Below are 15,897 nucleotides of genomic sequence, written 5' to 3'. Positions count from 1 at the left end.
ATCACACTTGTACTCCAGGACGGAGACAAGTTGGCGGCGGCTCCATTATGCTCTGGGGAAGATTGACGTGGGCATCCTTAGGTCCAGTGGAGCTCGTGCAAGACACCATGACGGCCAAGAAGTACCGTACACTGGTTGCACACCACGTACACCCTTCATGACGATCACATTTTCCGACGGCAGTGGCATCTTTCAACAAGATAATGCGCCATGTCACAAGGCCAGGAGTGTGATGGAGTGGTTCGACGGAAACAAAGGCGAGTTGCAATTGATGTGCTGGCCGCCAGCAAGCCGCCTTACTCCCAAGCAAGACGAGGTGTGCCGAACCCTAGCAGGCTATAGGAGTCTCGCTTGCCTGCCCATCTTCCCGTTGTGTTACGCTACGGTTTCACTGAAGTGTTACAAGTAGGGTTCGGAAGTTGGTGAAAGTAACCGAGTATCACAAGACGAGGCCTAATGAAATATATATTCATTTTGGGTCACTGAATGCCAGAAAACGATGGATTTTATTTGTCCCTTTTTTCCGTTACGGCGTATATCGGACGATATGAACTGTTTCCACCGCAACTTCACTCTCTTTCGACAAGCACTGGTTGTTCTCAATTGGATCCATCATCAGATCACCTCTAAGACATATTGTCTGTAGTGATAGAACTATCTCTGAAAGTAGAGAACCTATACACGTAAGAACCTAAAGAAGTCTATTGTACTACAACTCCAACTACAGTAAGCTTTTGGAAGCGTAGTTTCTGTAACCTTAGTTGTTCTACCCAAATATGACATCAGTTATACATTTTTAATTCCTTTTTCCAGGATGTTTGTTGCAGGTTAGCTGAATTGATTCTAAGTGACGAAAATAGTTCACTATAAATTCCTCAAATGCATTTTAGCAAACACGAAATTCGTTCTCTATATCATGTTAACCTACAAAGTAGATGATTGAAAGAAGAAGCTTATTTTTCATACTAAGCTTTCTTTGCACTGGATTGCATACCAACGGACTTTTTTTTTTTTTTTTTTTTTTTTAGTATTTACGGAACCATTTTTTTTTCCTATTTCAGTCAATGTTTGCCCTAAATTTAGAAAGATAATAAACTACTACAAGTTTCCAAGTCCCTAGCACACTTTTCCACACACTTCTCAGCCACTGAGGTTTTGTTCTCTTTCAAAATACTTTTGGAATGAGGAAACTGCTATTCAAATTTACAAACGTTTTATAACTTACTTGAGGATCCCGAATGAGTATTTAGCAACTTTTTACACAATCTGCATTGCGGGGCACCTACGGATTTATTTGGAACTGCCTCAAGCACACGACAATTTTTCCCCTGCTAGACTTGCGCTCTGTTTCGTGACTGGTATATATTCTCCAAATCTTAATTTCTTCTCAGTCTCCTTTAAATTTGATTTGTTTATTTTGCTGCTCTCACCACTATGACGCAATGAGAATTCCTACGCAGACATACACCTGCTAACTCACGTTCGCCTGATAACCCAACCTGCTGTCAGATACAGCTGGATGAGGCTCGCTAGGCCTGCGGAAACCCAAGCTGGCCTGCTGTAACCACTGTGCTTCAGTACACATGTAGTCCGCCCCAGTAGCTGAGTGGTCAGCGTGACGGATTGCCGTCCTCTGGGCCCGGGTTCGATTCCCGGCTGGGTCGGAGATTTTCTCCGCTCAGGGACTGGGTGTTGTGTTGTGTTCCTCATCATTTCATCCCCATCCGGCGTGCAGGTCGCCCAATGTGGCGCCGAATGTAATAAGACCTGCGATATGGCGGCCGGACCTGCCCCGCGAGGGGCCTCCCGGCCAATGACGCCAAACGCTCATTTCCATTTTCCAGTACACATGTACTATTGTGTCTCCGTTGCCGAGGTCGAGCTGCTTTAATGGTTGCAGTGGAGATTGGGGCAGGCAGGCTGGCTGGGAGGAGAATCTGTACACCTCTGCTGCAAGAACACAAGCTGTCATTAGCCGCGGCACGTGATTGTCTACGACGGTTAAAAGATGTCTTGATGATTGCGTTCAGGGCGAACCTACATCGTTCGGGCGAGTGTGCCTGACTTGGCCAGTTTAAATTGTGGAAAGAAGTCACGTTGCCAGTAGGGCGAGGACGCTGTACGGCATAGTCCCTTAACGCTGAGTATCTGCATTTTATTGCCCATTGTGTTCTATGCAATATCGATCTGTTTTACTGCTGGCGTTGACTCAATTGCTCTCTTTTATTGTGGGCTGCGGTCATCAGCGCGTCTTATTAACTATCCGTATGTTTTTGCAGCAAAGTTGGTAGAGACTATTCACTGAAAAATACAGTGACTCTCTCTCTCTCTCTCTCTCTCTCTCTCTCTCTCTCTCTCTCTCACACACACACACACACACACACACACACACACACACACACACACACACACACACACACACTTCAGTTTTGTCTGGAACGTTGGATAACAAAATAATTCTAATCCTCCGGTTCCGACCAAGGTTTTTGGGCTGTTCCCCTTGAAGAGGCGAATACCAAATACAAAGTATTACAACTTCATCTGCCGCAGTGCCAGCCTACTGAAATATTGGCTGAGGAGGCCTGCGACTCACAAACAGCCCACTCTACTACTTGGAGTTCTTAACTCCCAGAAAAGCCACAGTATGTGGGCCTGAAAGAAGGACGAAGCTTGTGAGGTACGCATGCTCAAGTTTGAGCACATTTCAAGTAACACTGTTCGATATTTGCTGGACAAAGAGCAAGAACTTGACAGTATCGGACAATTTAGTGACGAAATGCCTTGAGCACGTCGAATCGTTTAGGTATTTTGGGGTACCACTAAAATGCGTTATGAAATGAGACGAACGCGAACATTAGGGAAGGCATATGAAAAACAGACTTGTTAGGAAGGTTATAGGAAAGTGCAGTGCGTCTGTAAAGGATACCTCATAGAAGACGCTAGTGCGACCAGTTCTAGAGTATTGTTCTAGTGTTTGAAGTCCTTATCAAGTGAGCGTGACAAAATAAATAGGTCAGTGATATTAATGTGACCACCGTATACGTTCGACATCAACGTGCAATAACCGCTCATAGACGGCAGGTTGCGGCAGTTAAAGTGGAGGGCATACAAAGCGTGTCTGGGGAAGGAGGAAAACACTACAGTCGTTGACGCAATGCGAAAACGGAGCTCTTTGACGTCCAGTCGGGAATGATCATTGGATTTCAGGTCTAGAATGGAAGCATTTCCGGAACGGTTAAGTTCGTAAACTGTTCGCTGGCCGCCGTCGTTAAAGCATACCACACATGGCAAAAAGGCGTCGAGACGACTACGGTGCACCACGGGCCACATATGACAGGGGTGGATGACGGCTGACGAGATGTGTACGGGCGAATAGACGTCCAGCTGTCGAGTAACTGACCGCACAGACGAACCAAGGGGCTACCAACAGTGTCTCCTCGACGGCCGTTCAGTGAGCGTTGGTGCGTTTGGCCCTCAGCAGCAGGCACTTGGTTCGTCCTCCCATGCTGACTGAAGTTCGCCAGCGACGAAGGTTGGTATTTGCATGCCATTATCGCAGCTGGACTTCCACCGAACATTTTGTGTCGTCGTTCCCACTGTAGTCTTGCACAATGGGAACAAAGAAGAACATGTTCTTAGGTGGCCGGTATACACTTTCCACAACACAACGGCACGCATGTATTAACAGGGTTCTTTGTTCATAAGAACAGGAAGCTACTTACCTTTACCCAAGTTGTTGTGGTACAAGCTCTTCCGTAATAGCCTCACTGCTGCTGAAGTACAAATCCCACTACACACACTACACTCTCGTAGCCGATGACGTGAACTGACAGACGCCAACTAGAATAGTGACTGAGCTAGTAGCTGAGCTGACTGCGATTGCGACTGACTGGGTGACTGCCTGGAACTCTGACTGGGCTGGGTGTCTGTGACTGACTGAGCCCCACGGCGGCGATCTAAATACTTGCGGTCGAGACGACGTTGGCGGCACGTTTTGTATGAGTGTCATTGGCCTCTCTCCTGATAGGAGCGCTTTATTCAGGGCCTATTATCGATCTTCTTGCAACCTCTTTGCCGACCGGTGTACTGGCGACAGCTTACGCCAGCACAGAATAGATAGCTGTTGACCTTCATGGCGTGAAAACTCGGAAAGCAAACACATTGAAACAATCGTCAGAAGTGTCCAGGCTGGATGAGGGGGCATTATGGTCTGGGGAATGTTAACGTGGTATTCCCTGGGCGATATCGTCATTCTAGAAGGTACGATGAATCAACAAGTATCCATCTATCCGTGGGGGCTATGTCCAACCCTACATGCACTTTGTTTTTCCTCGGCACGATGCCATCTAACAGCAGGACAATACAACACGTCGCCCAGCGTATGCCACTGGCCACGAAACTCTCCGGATTAGAATCCAATCGAGAATCTGTGGGACCACCTCGATCGGCCTGTTTGCGGCCCTGATACTCAGCCGACAAACCTGGCCACAGCACCGGAATCGGCATGGCTCCACATCCCTGTCGGTACCTCCCAGAACCTCACTGACTTCTTGAACGTCTCACGCTGCGAGAGGTGGTTATTGAGGTTTTTGACAGGTAGTCACGTTAATGTGAATGGACAGTGCAAATGGAGCCGTTGCTACAGCCATTAAGGCCTGTCTTTTCCATATGGAAATATTAAGGGCAATGCTTGTGCAACTTCCACTGGAATCCTTGGACTGTAGTTCTCACCAACCGTATTGGTTAAATTTGAAGAACCTATACACAGTCAATACTATGTGGCTATTCTGGTTCCACCATCTCATACCCAGTGAAGGGATGATGAGAATGTTGTAAGAGATTAGGGCACACGGGGCTGTGTAGACAGATTTTCTTCCGTCCCTCAATACGCGAATAGAACAGGAAAAGCAATCGATAATATTGGTACAAAGTACCCTCGCCTTGCACTGTGCAGTGCTGTTCACCGAAAATTTCAGACAAATTTACACACTTACGACTTACTGTTTGGATAGAGACGAAGTTTGATTTTAAGGCTTAGCAGCTGTAACAGCGGCAATGGGATGGTTGTGGGAGTGGTAGGGGAGAGGAATATAAATAATCGTAACGAATTGCTTTACTGTCGAAACTATAGCTTTTCTTTTCCGATTGCTAGTCTGATTGAACCAGGGATCTTGCCGTCGGTTGAGTGGCTTAAGTGCCTCAGTGATATAAACAGCCGTACCGTAGGTGAAACCACAACTGAGGGGTCTATGCTGAGAAGCCAGACAAATGTGTCTTTCCTGAACAGGGGCAACAGCCGTTTCAGTAATTGCAGGGGTAACAGTCTTGATTTGGCCTTGTAACATCATCAAAACGGTCTTGCTGTGCTGGTACTGCGAACGGCTGAAAGCAAGGGGATACTACAGCCTGAATTTTTCCCGAGGGCATGCAGCTCTACTGTATAGTTAAATGATGATAGCATCCGGAGGTAAGGTAGTCCCCCATTCAGATTTATGGGCAGAGACAACTCAGGAGGATGTCGTTATCAGAAGAAGCAAAACTAGCGTTCTATGAATCGGATCATGGAATGTTAGATCCCTAACCGGGAAGGTAGGTTAGAACATTTAAGAAGGGAAATGGACCGCCTGTAGTTAGATATAGTGGGAATTAGCGAAGTTCGGTGGCAGGAGGAACAGGACTTCTGGTCAGGTGAATATGGGCTATCAATACAAAATTAAGTAGGGACAAGGCAGGAGTAGATTTAAAAATGAAAAAAATAGAAATGCGGGTAAGCTACTACGAACAGCATAGCGAAAGCATTATTGTAGCCAACGTACATACGAAGCCCACCACAGTAGTAATAGTTTATATGTCAACTAGCTCCGCAGATGATGAAGAGACTGAAGAAATGTGTCATCTAAGTAACATAAAGGCCCTGGGAATAAACGATATTCCGTCAGAACTACTGATAGCCTTGGGAGAGCCATCCACGACAAAACTCTTCCATCTGGCATGAAAAATGTATGAGACAGGCTAAATATCCTCAAACTTCAAGAAGAATGTAATAATTGCAATTCCAAAGAAAATGGTTGCTGACAGGTGTCAGAATTAGCAAACTATGCGTTTAGTAAGTCCTGGTTGTAAAATACTAATATGAATTCTTTACAGAAGAATGGAAAAGGTAGTAGAAGCCGACATCGGAGAAGATCAGTTAGGATTCCTTATAAATGAAGGAACACGCGAGGCAATAATGATCCTCCGAATTATCTTAAAAGATATGTTAAGCAAAGACAAACCGACGTTTATAGCATCTGTAGACTTAGAAAAAATTCTGAAGGTAGAAGGGGTAAAATACAGAGAGCGAAAGGCTATTTACAACTTGTACAGAAACCAGACGGCAGTCTTAAGTATCGAAATGGATAAAAGGCAAGCTGTGGTTCAGAAGGGAGTGAGGCAGGCAGGGTTTCAGGGTTCTAGCCTATCTCCGATGTTACTCAATCTGTACACTGAGGAAGCTGTAAAGGAAACAAAGAAAAACGTGGAAGAGCAATTAAAGTTCAGGGAGAAGAAATAAAAACTCTGAGGTCCTCCGACTACACCGTAATTCTGTCAGAGGCAGAGCAGTTGCACAGAATGGGCATTGTCTTGAAAGCGCTGAAGACCTTGCTGTCGTGCGCCCCCCCCCCCCCCCCCCCCCGCCCAAAAAAAGAAAAAACCTCTTGTCTTGAAAGGAGGATATATGATGAAAACCAATAAAAGCAAAACAAGGATAATGGAATATAGTCGAAATAAATCAGGTGATACTGAGGGAACTAGATAAAGAAAGAAAACTGCAGATTAGTTTAGCAGTTTGGGCAGCAAAATAACTGATGGTGGCCGAAGTTTAGAGGACAGAAAATGTAGACTGTCAATGGCAAGAAAAGTGTTTCTGGAGAAGAGAAATTTGCTAACATCGAATACGGATTTAAGTGTTAAGAAGTCCTTTCTTAAAGTATTTGTATGGAGTATAACCATATATGGAAGTGGAACGTGGACGATACAAAGTTTAGACAAAAAGAGAATAGAAGCTTTCAAAATGTGGTGCTACGGAAGACTGCTGAAGATAAGGTGGGTAGATCACGTAACTAATGAGGATAATGAAGAGGTATCGAATGAACTGGGGAGACAAGAAGCTTTTGGCACAATTTGACCAAAAGAAGGTATCGGTTGGTAGGACACATTCTGAGACATCAAGGGATCACCAGTTTAGTACTGGAGGGAAGTGTCGGGGGTAAAAATCATAGAGGGAGACCAAGAGATGAATATACTTAGCAGATCCTGAACGATGTACGCTGCAATAGTTATTCGGAGATTAAGAGGCTCGCACAAGATAGAGTAGCATAAAATCAGACTAAAGACCACAACAACAACCGTGACTGGTCCGGTGGCACTGAAGTGTACATTCGGTGGACTATAATGGTTAAAATTTTAAAATCTTCCAGAAAGATATGTAGGACTATGAGAAGCTCTTGCGGAAGGAATTAAACATTGTATTTACTAGTGAATTTGCACCACGTTCTATTTTATTGAAATTGGGTCCTCTGATTAACTGTGGGCCGTCTACCCACAAAAACTTTGGAAAGGCTCAAGACTATGTTCATGATGATTGGTGTGTTGGTGCAGTACAGCAGGGTCTTAGGGCCACCACTAAAATAGTATGGGACGAGTGTGTAATGGGCATCACGTGCGTGATCAGACTCAGAACAGATAATAAAAAGTAAAATCAGGGGAGGGGACTGAGGTAAAACAGGAAAGAGCTTTGGCTGGCTGATCAGTGGGACACAAAGCATGGGCCAGCCACTCTTCAGCACACTAAAATCTCCAACCTAAAAGCTTAGGTCGGAAGCCCATGAAACGTACTAATATATGATCGTTAGGCTAAGTATGACATGAAGTGTTGACCTCAGGTGTCAGGCTGCCACATTTGCAGGCTTATATAGATTTACTAACAACTTTATTTCCGTTATCTGGTCATTTAGAATTCAACTTATTAAATTGATTCATATTCTGTCATTAATTTCATTCCGACTTTAGCAAGCATACACATAGCTCTGCGCTGGTTCGACTGTTACTAACCGGTACTTGAACATGAAAACAATTCTTTTCTTGTAATTGCAGGACAGCTTTTGCAAGGAGTGAAATTAGCATTCCGTTTGTATTTGTGTCATAAACTCACAGAAATGTTAGGAACATTTTCCAACCGATAATCTTCATGATATAAGTAACTCCAAAAAAAAAAATTTGATAGCGAATATGTTTTACGAACTTCAAGACTAAAAGCCTCTTTATGATGCGATGTGAGAGGAACGAATTAAAAAATGCGTAACTGAATGACGAGAGTGTGTACACTAGCAAGATTTTGATTGTAGTCAACAAATTTTCTGTTTCTAATAACGGATGACGTAGGCAGTAATTGTTACTGAATGGCAGCTAAATGGCGAATCAGCCATTTGTCTATCAGTTTTCCGACAGTTTTTGTGAGCCAGTTACGCAATAAACATTTGATTTAAAAAGACGATTTGTGTCAACCTGAAATACTTGAAATCTCTCTTAGCACTATGAAATCACTAGCTACACTGTCGAGAATTGAGCAAGTAGCAGCAAAATTTTGATGGAACAGATACTTGAAAATTCTTTTGCAGCTACTGCAGCATGGGAGATTGCCGAGAAATGAAGATTGGCATTTGCTAATTGTTACGCCCTGGCATATTTCACCAAGGCACATCAAAAAACTTTGAAATCTTTACCACACTCGTCTCGTGGACAGCTAAAGCAGAGAGCAGATGCCCACCGAAATTCGCTTTTGCCTACTCATCATAACACGAAATGCAGCCAGTTAAAATGTGGCACGCTGTAATATATAGATTATTCCTTGCTACTGTGGTGTTATCTTGAAGCTGTGAGAAAGGAGGACAAGCGTTCCAAGGCGCGGAAGCAGAGACGATGCTGAGGGCAGACGAAACTAGGAGAGATATTGTTACGAGAAGCAAACCGTAAGGGGAGAGCCTTGCGAAAATGCAGGCGCCCCCAGAAGCGGTCCCAGGGCGTTAGTTACTCTTCAAGGAATTAACATGTAACTTCATATGTCGTCTAGACGCTGTAGCAGGTTGCCACCGTAGAACTTTGTAACCAACAGGCACGTACTAGCGTATAAAGCCAGCTTGATACCAGCCCTGAGAACAACAACGTCAGTAGGCTCACAAGGGTTAGAAAGAGAGCGAAAACGCCAAAAATTGTTGACCTAGCAGTTCCTACTCCGGAGAGCCCGAGGGGCGGGGCTAAACGACGTATAGCAATAATGTTGCGAGCCTTATTTGGCAGAGTAGGTAAGTTTAGCTTTCAGCTGAACAATGTTGGTACCAAATACGGACTTAGTGCAATTGCATTAATATCCCCGCCTTAGGAGCAGACCTAGCTAAACCGTGATTGGCAGGCACCTGCAAGAGACCTACGGGATTGGCTGGGTGGCTGTAAGTGGGAAAAACAGTGCCCCCACACGACTATTTAAAACCCCTAGATTCCGCATTTTGGCAGAGTTCTCAGTCAGACGATCTGGACGTCGAATCCGAGTCCGTCGACTCCAACCTCGGTCCAGTTCCGCGTAAGTCTGCTGTCTCTCACTTGGAGTGCCTCAGTGAACAGTGTCACATTCAGTATGTTTTGTTTTGCAACTAATTTGTTGCCTTAAGATGCTGCTAGTGTTTGCTACTGTGGTTAGCATCCACTCCTGGGACTTCTGCACTGGCTTCTGTTGTAACAGTGTTATTCATGCTTTTTCTAACCCTAGAAGTAGCCTTCAGTGTATTAGTTAGTCCTGTCTGGCATAAACAACTATTTCAAAACCCTCTTTGTCCAAGAGTCGCCACAACGAGTTCCCTACCGAGTCTCACCACCTGCATTTCTAGTAAAGGCCTGCACCAGTGTTGACTCAGATAGAAGAAAACAATCAAATGCCTTCAATGTGAATTGTCCTTCTGCCTTCTGCTCTGTACCGCTCGGGAACGCAGACTGACCAGTAAGCCCTTTTTCCCTCTCCCGCCTATGTCAGAAGATGACAACCCCACACGCATCACAGACCAGGGTGTGCTCGCGGTGGAATGAGAAGCCATGCGTTATGGGACAGTGCGCAGTTCGAAGGCGGGTCAGGCTCACTTCAGCCCGCCTTAGTGACCGGCAGGGGGACGGCACAGCCGGACAGTTGGCTTCACCATCAGCAGCTTCCTTTCCGTCCTTGCCAGCCACTCTTCCTCCTATACTTTGCACGGATCTCTCACTCACCAAGGAAATGGCAGCCAGCAGGAGAACGGCACATCGGGTTCCCTGCAGGCGGCCTTGGCAGTTCGATCGTCTTGTACGTTTCTTCAAATTCCCATATGCCCCGGTACCCAGCAGAGTGAAACCTGCTTCCTCGACTGCCGAAGGAAGTAAATACGGTCATGTATTAACTGAACCATTTTCTCTACTGGCTACGTGTGGTGCAGAGATTGTAGGGCACTAAGGAAATAGTAGCAAACGATAAACTGTTTGCCCTGAAGACACCTCATCTTCTACAGGGCGTTCAGGACCGCATGGAGCTCTGCAGTAAATACAGTATATCCGCGAAGAAACCGAATATTTAAGACACGGTAGAGGAATATTACTGAACAACCAATTGAATCCCCCTGTTTAAAAAGTCAGCGTATGCAACATTAAAAATCTAAAATGTTAAGAAACAGATTGAAAGGTAAAATATGGAGTGCAACCTTTCTTATAATTCGCCAAGTCTAAAATAGTTCTGGTCCCCTATAGTAGCCAAGGTGGTCGGCTCTAACCTTGGTGTAAAATTTTAAAATCAGCTTCACCCAACTCTAAATGGCAATCCTTCCCGCGAATCCCGCACGGCCTCGTTGCTCGGTGTCGACTAGAAAAAAGGTTCTCCATTGGCGGGCGAGCAATGGTAGTGAATGCCGGTGGTGTTTGGCTTGGATAACGATTCACAGGCCTGCCGCATCGTGAGGAGTCGTTGCTGATGTGATGCGGCAGGTCGCCAGTCACAGCGCAGAGGCTCTGTGTGGAGCCGGTTTTAAAGGCCCCTGTGGCCTAAGTCCTTCGTGGTGCACCTCCTCTAACATATTCAAATAACAGGGTCTTGCAGACTCTTACACAGTGCGCTCATAATCAAGGCGAGATGGCACGGAGGCCCTCTAACACTGGAGCAAACACGTTTCGTCCTCTCCCCATCAACTATGGCTAAGACCAGAGACCACTTATTTTCACGTGACCTGGGTTAAGACATTTGAAAATACTGCTTTGAAGGACCGTGTTTTTAGATCCCTAATGTGTGGCAACCATGTTAATTTAGAGTCAAATGTGAAACCCATAAACTTCACGCGTCTTTCAGACCAGTGTCTCTTATCCTCAAATAAGAAGACTTTAGAACAGAACGCGAACGGTTAAAAAGAACGCATACAGACTTCTCGGTAGAGAATTCACATTTCGCCAACCGTAAACGAGTTGTTACAAGACTGGAAAAGGAACAGAAGACAGCAGTCGACATCAAATAACGAACACTGGACACTACATTTAACTATTGACGAAATACTATTAACAACTATGGCAAAGACAGTCACACTTAAGAACGCTACGTTGAGGGACATCTTTCCTCTGTTCAAAGCGGTCAGAGAAGACTTCATCGACTTGGTATCTGAAAGAGCGTGGTGAGAGGAAGGACCGGATGAAGATTTGAAGACATCCTCGAAAACTCCATTCATGAAGCTCCCCTCAAAGTATTATCGTAGACCTTTTCGATGTCAAGAATTATAACTATTAAATGATGGCCACACAGGAAAGCCTTTGTATAGCCGCTTCCAGGTGGGCCACGTTATCAGAGATGGAGCGATACCTCCTGAATAGACATCGGAAACAATTAAGGAGCTGCCTGCGTTCCAAGAATCAGACAAGGCGAATGTGTTCAGACAGTTTCTTAAGTTACATAGATTGCGCAGTGTTTTCTTAACAGTAAAGGGGGCGGCTGGAAGCTTCCAGACGAATAGCACTCATTAAGAGCGATCTTTCTTTTAGGTTACGAGAATCTACATCTAATCGATTCTCCGTAAGCCATCGTACGGTGCATGGCGGAATGAACCCTGAATGGTCATTTCCTTTTCTGTTCCACTCGCAAACAGAACGAGGGAAAAACGACTATGTGCCTCTGTATGAGCCCTAATTTCTCGAATCTTAACTTCGTCGTCCTTACGCGCAATGTATGTTCGCGGCAGTAGAATGGTTCTGTAGTCAACTTCATGCCGGTTCTCTAAATTTTCTCAATATTGTTTTTGAGAAAGAACGTCGCCTTCTCACCAGGGACTCCCATTTGAGTTCTGGAAGCATTTCCGTAACACTTACGTGTTGTTCGAACCTACCGGCAACAAATCTGGCAGCCCGCCTCTGAATTGCTACAATTCGACCAGGTACGGGCCCCAAACACTCAAGCAGTATTCAGGAATAGATTTCACGAGCGTCCTATATGCGTTCTGCTTTATAGGTAACGCACTCTTCTCTAAAATTCTCCCAAGAAACCGAACTCTACCATTTACCTTCCCTACGACAGTTCTCACGTGCTCATTCCATTTCACATCGCTTTGCAACGTTACGCCCAGATATTAAAACGACTTGACTGTGTTAAGCAGGACACTAGTCATACTGTAACGGAACATTAAAGGTTTGTTCTTCCTATTCATCCACATTAAATTACTTTTTTATTTTTATTTTTAGAGCTAGCTGCGATTCATCACACCAACAATAAATTTTGTGTAAGTTGTCTTGTATCTTTCTACAGTCACTCAACTTCGAGACATTACCGTAGACCACAAAATCATAGGCGAACAACCGTAGATTGCTGCTCACGCGGTCAAATCACTTATGTAACATTTATCTATGTAGAGAACAGCGGAATGGAATCTCATTCTTCATCAACTACCGTTAAGTTTTTGTGTATCCTTTTTGAGCCCGTAATGTACCTCCTAAAGACAACTTTACGTTGCTTGCTTACGGGTGGGTTCATCCATAAATTTATTCCTACTCATGGAGAGGAGAACAGAAAATGTTCGTAACTCGGTCGTGTGACGATGTTAGTGTAGATGTAAAAGCGTTTCACTGTGTAGTATGCGTACTGTACTTATTTATCTGACAATTTTTCTTTGAAGTTTGGACTATGCGTGTCGCTAGCTAAAGAAAAGAGTGATGAAGTATCATAATAAAAAAGAAATCTTGTCCCAAATGGCCCAACTGGTGGTAGTTCGAAAGAGCCCTTTGCCGGAAATACAGTTCAAAAATGGTTCAAATGGCTCTGAGCACTATGGGACTTGACATCTGTGGTCATCAGTGCCCTAGAACTTAGAACTACTTAAACCTAACTAACCTAAGGATATCACACATATCCATGCCCGAGGCAGGATTCGAACCTGCGACCGTAGCGGTCACGCGGTTCCAGACTGAAGCGCCTAGAACCGCACGGCCACACCGGCCGGCGGAAATACAGTGAAAATTATATCGTTCTCTGAGGCGATTAGGACCAGGCGATCAGCAACATGGCTGAGAGAGCGGAAACAACAGCCCTCTATCTTGGGGCTCGGCAGACAGACGCCTGATTCTGGAGCAACGTAGCGATTCCTCCGGTAGTCACAGCTCGCAGAAATGACGAAGACTGGTGCGGCAGCCTGTAATGATATGTGCACGCGACGTCGAGACAACTGCTGCAATACTGCCATGCGGGAGGCAGTGGGAAAACACTTTCATTGTCATTGTGTTTGTCTCTCTCTCTCTCTCTCTCTCTCTCTCTCTCTCTCTCTCTCTCTCTCTCAACCTGAGGATTTATGAGTGATGCAACAGATCAGAAGAAAAATTTAACAGTGGAACTGGTTATACAGGGTGTACATAAAGTCCGGGAGCACTGTCAATTATTTATTGCACAAGAACTAAACATTGTACAAATATTATACATATGTCACTTTGAAGAGAAACCCTGAAAGTTTTTTTTTTTTCATGTATACCACCATAGCGTAGTTTGGTAATTTGCCGGTAGTCAGCGCTAGTCGCATACATGGCGAGTTCAGGTGCGGAGCGAACTGTTTCATGAAATGGCCTCCTCTATCACCAGATCTCACTCCGTGTGACTTTTTCTGTTAGGACACATAAAAGATCTGGTGTATGTACCGCCTCTACGGCGTGGTGTAGCAGAGCTCCGGAAGGGAATACGGGAAGCGACTGCCACAGTCGACGATGTCGTGCTGGGAAGGGTATGGCAAGAATTCGATTACCGTATTGACGTCTGCCGGGTCACTCATGGTTCATGGTTCGCATATAGAATGTTTGTAAAAAAAACTTCAGAGTTTCTCTTCAAAATGCAATATGTATGACATCTGTACAATGTTTAGTTCTTGTGCAATAAATAATTGAAAGTGTTACCGGACTTTATGTACACTCAGTATAAAGATAAACCGTTATGGTGGTGGAAACTGGACTGGTTTCTCAACTTTTAGATCTGTACAAATACTGATATGCGGTAATTAGCCAAGAAAGTACGGTTGCACGCTCACTGTCGGTACTTCCAATGCTCCAGGTGCCTGGCACAAGTGTTTGTGAGGGTTGCTTAGTCTAATCCTGCCGTCCCTGTCTACGTGGGTGTTAGGCAAGACCGTACAAGTACACTTGTCACCTACCGAATCGGCAGGCACACATGTAGCTCAGGAATTACTGTCTAAACGGCGGAAACCAAGCGACAGCGTCATGTTTTATTCATAAGAGTCCGTCAACTGTCTGTATTTTAGTTTTTATTGACCTATGCGTGTTTCTACATCGACACCTATACCCTGCAAGACACTGGCGCATTGCTGAGCGCACTGTATGCGTCAGGCTGCGCCCCTGCAACGCGGCCGCCACGCTGACAGACACGTGTCGCGGGTAAGGCGCGGCTCCTGCCGTTAGTGATTCTACTGTGAGAGATCGCACGAGAACGGGAAGCGCCGAACAGCTTGCCAGGCTGATTTCCTCCGAGCTTCACGGGGTGTGAGCTGCCCCGTATGCCGTAGTAGACAGCGCCGCAGGTCTCAGGCGCCGTTCCGCTTTCGCTAGATGACGTGTCCACGTAACGCCGCGACAGTTTTCACCCGCTGACGGGTACTTAGGTCGGCGTCCTTCCCGCACTCTCCGGACAACGCCAGCCGCTTCCGCAGCCCATCGCTCTGGGTCATCTCGCACACGCCGTGAGCACCGGTCGTTCAACACTCGCTGGACTTCCGTCAGCCGGTTTCAAGTGCAAACAGTTCGCTGGACCCGCGTCATAGCAGATCGCTAATCGTTCTCGCCACCTTCCCCGTCACGGCCCACTATGGCTTTTCTTGGACTTCATCATTGTGGGTATATACCAGACAACTTCAGGGACTGACATTTAAGTTGGAAATCGACTAGTGTGGACTTTTGTCCCCAGAACTTTTGTTCTTAATTAATAAACAAACCACTTGTTATGGCTACTGTGCATTCCAGTTACCGCCTGTCGTATCACTCGACAGGCGAACAGAAAAGACGGTATTCCCATTGTTCCAGCTAGCAGGGCTTCTCCCGTTCCATTCGCATATGGAACGCGACAACGATGGCCGCTTAAATTCCTCTCTATTTTATCCCACCTTGTCTTTGCTATCTGAACGAGGGAGATAGGCAGAGAAATATACCATATTTCTAGATTCTTCGCTTAATACTGGGTTTTTTAGACACTGTACGCATGCTTTCCCGGAAGATTTTACGTCTGACTTCGAGAGTCTGCCAATTTAAGTTTTTCAACGTTTCCGCGACTCTCTCCGGCCAGCAAAACAAAGTTGTGAGCAGTCACGCCGCCCTTCATAG

The sequence above is a fragment of the Schistocerca piceifrons genome, chromosome 6 (genome assembly GCF_021461385.2).
Source record: "Schistocerca piceifrons isolate TAMUIC-IGC-003096 chromosome 6, iqSchPice1.1, whole genome shotgun sequence".
NCBI classification, from domain to species: domain Eukaryota; kingdom Metazoa; phylum Arthropoda; class Insecta; order Orthoptera; family Acrididae; genus Schistocerca; species Schistocerca piceifrons.
This window is presented reverse-complemented; position numbering follows the sequence as displayed.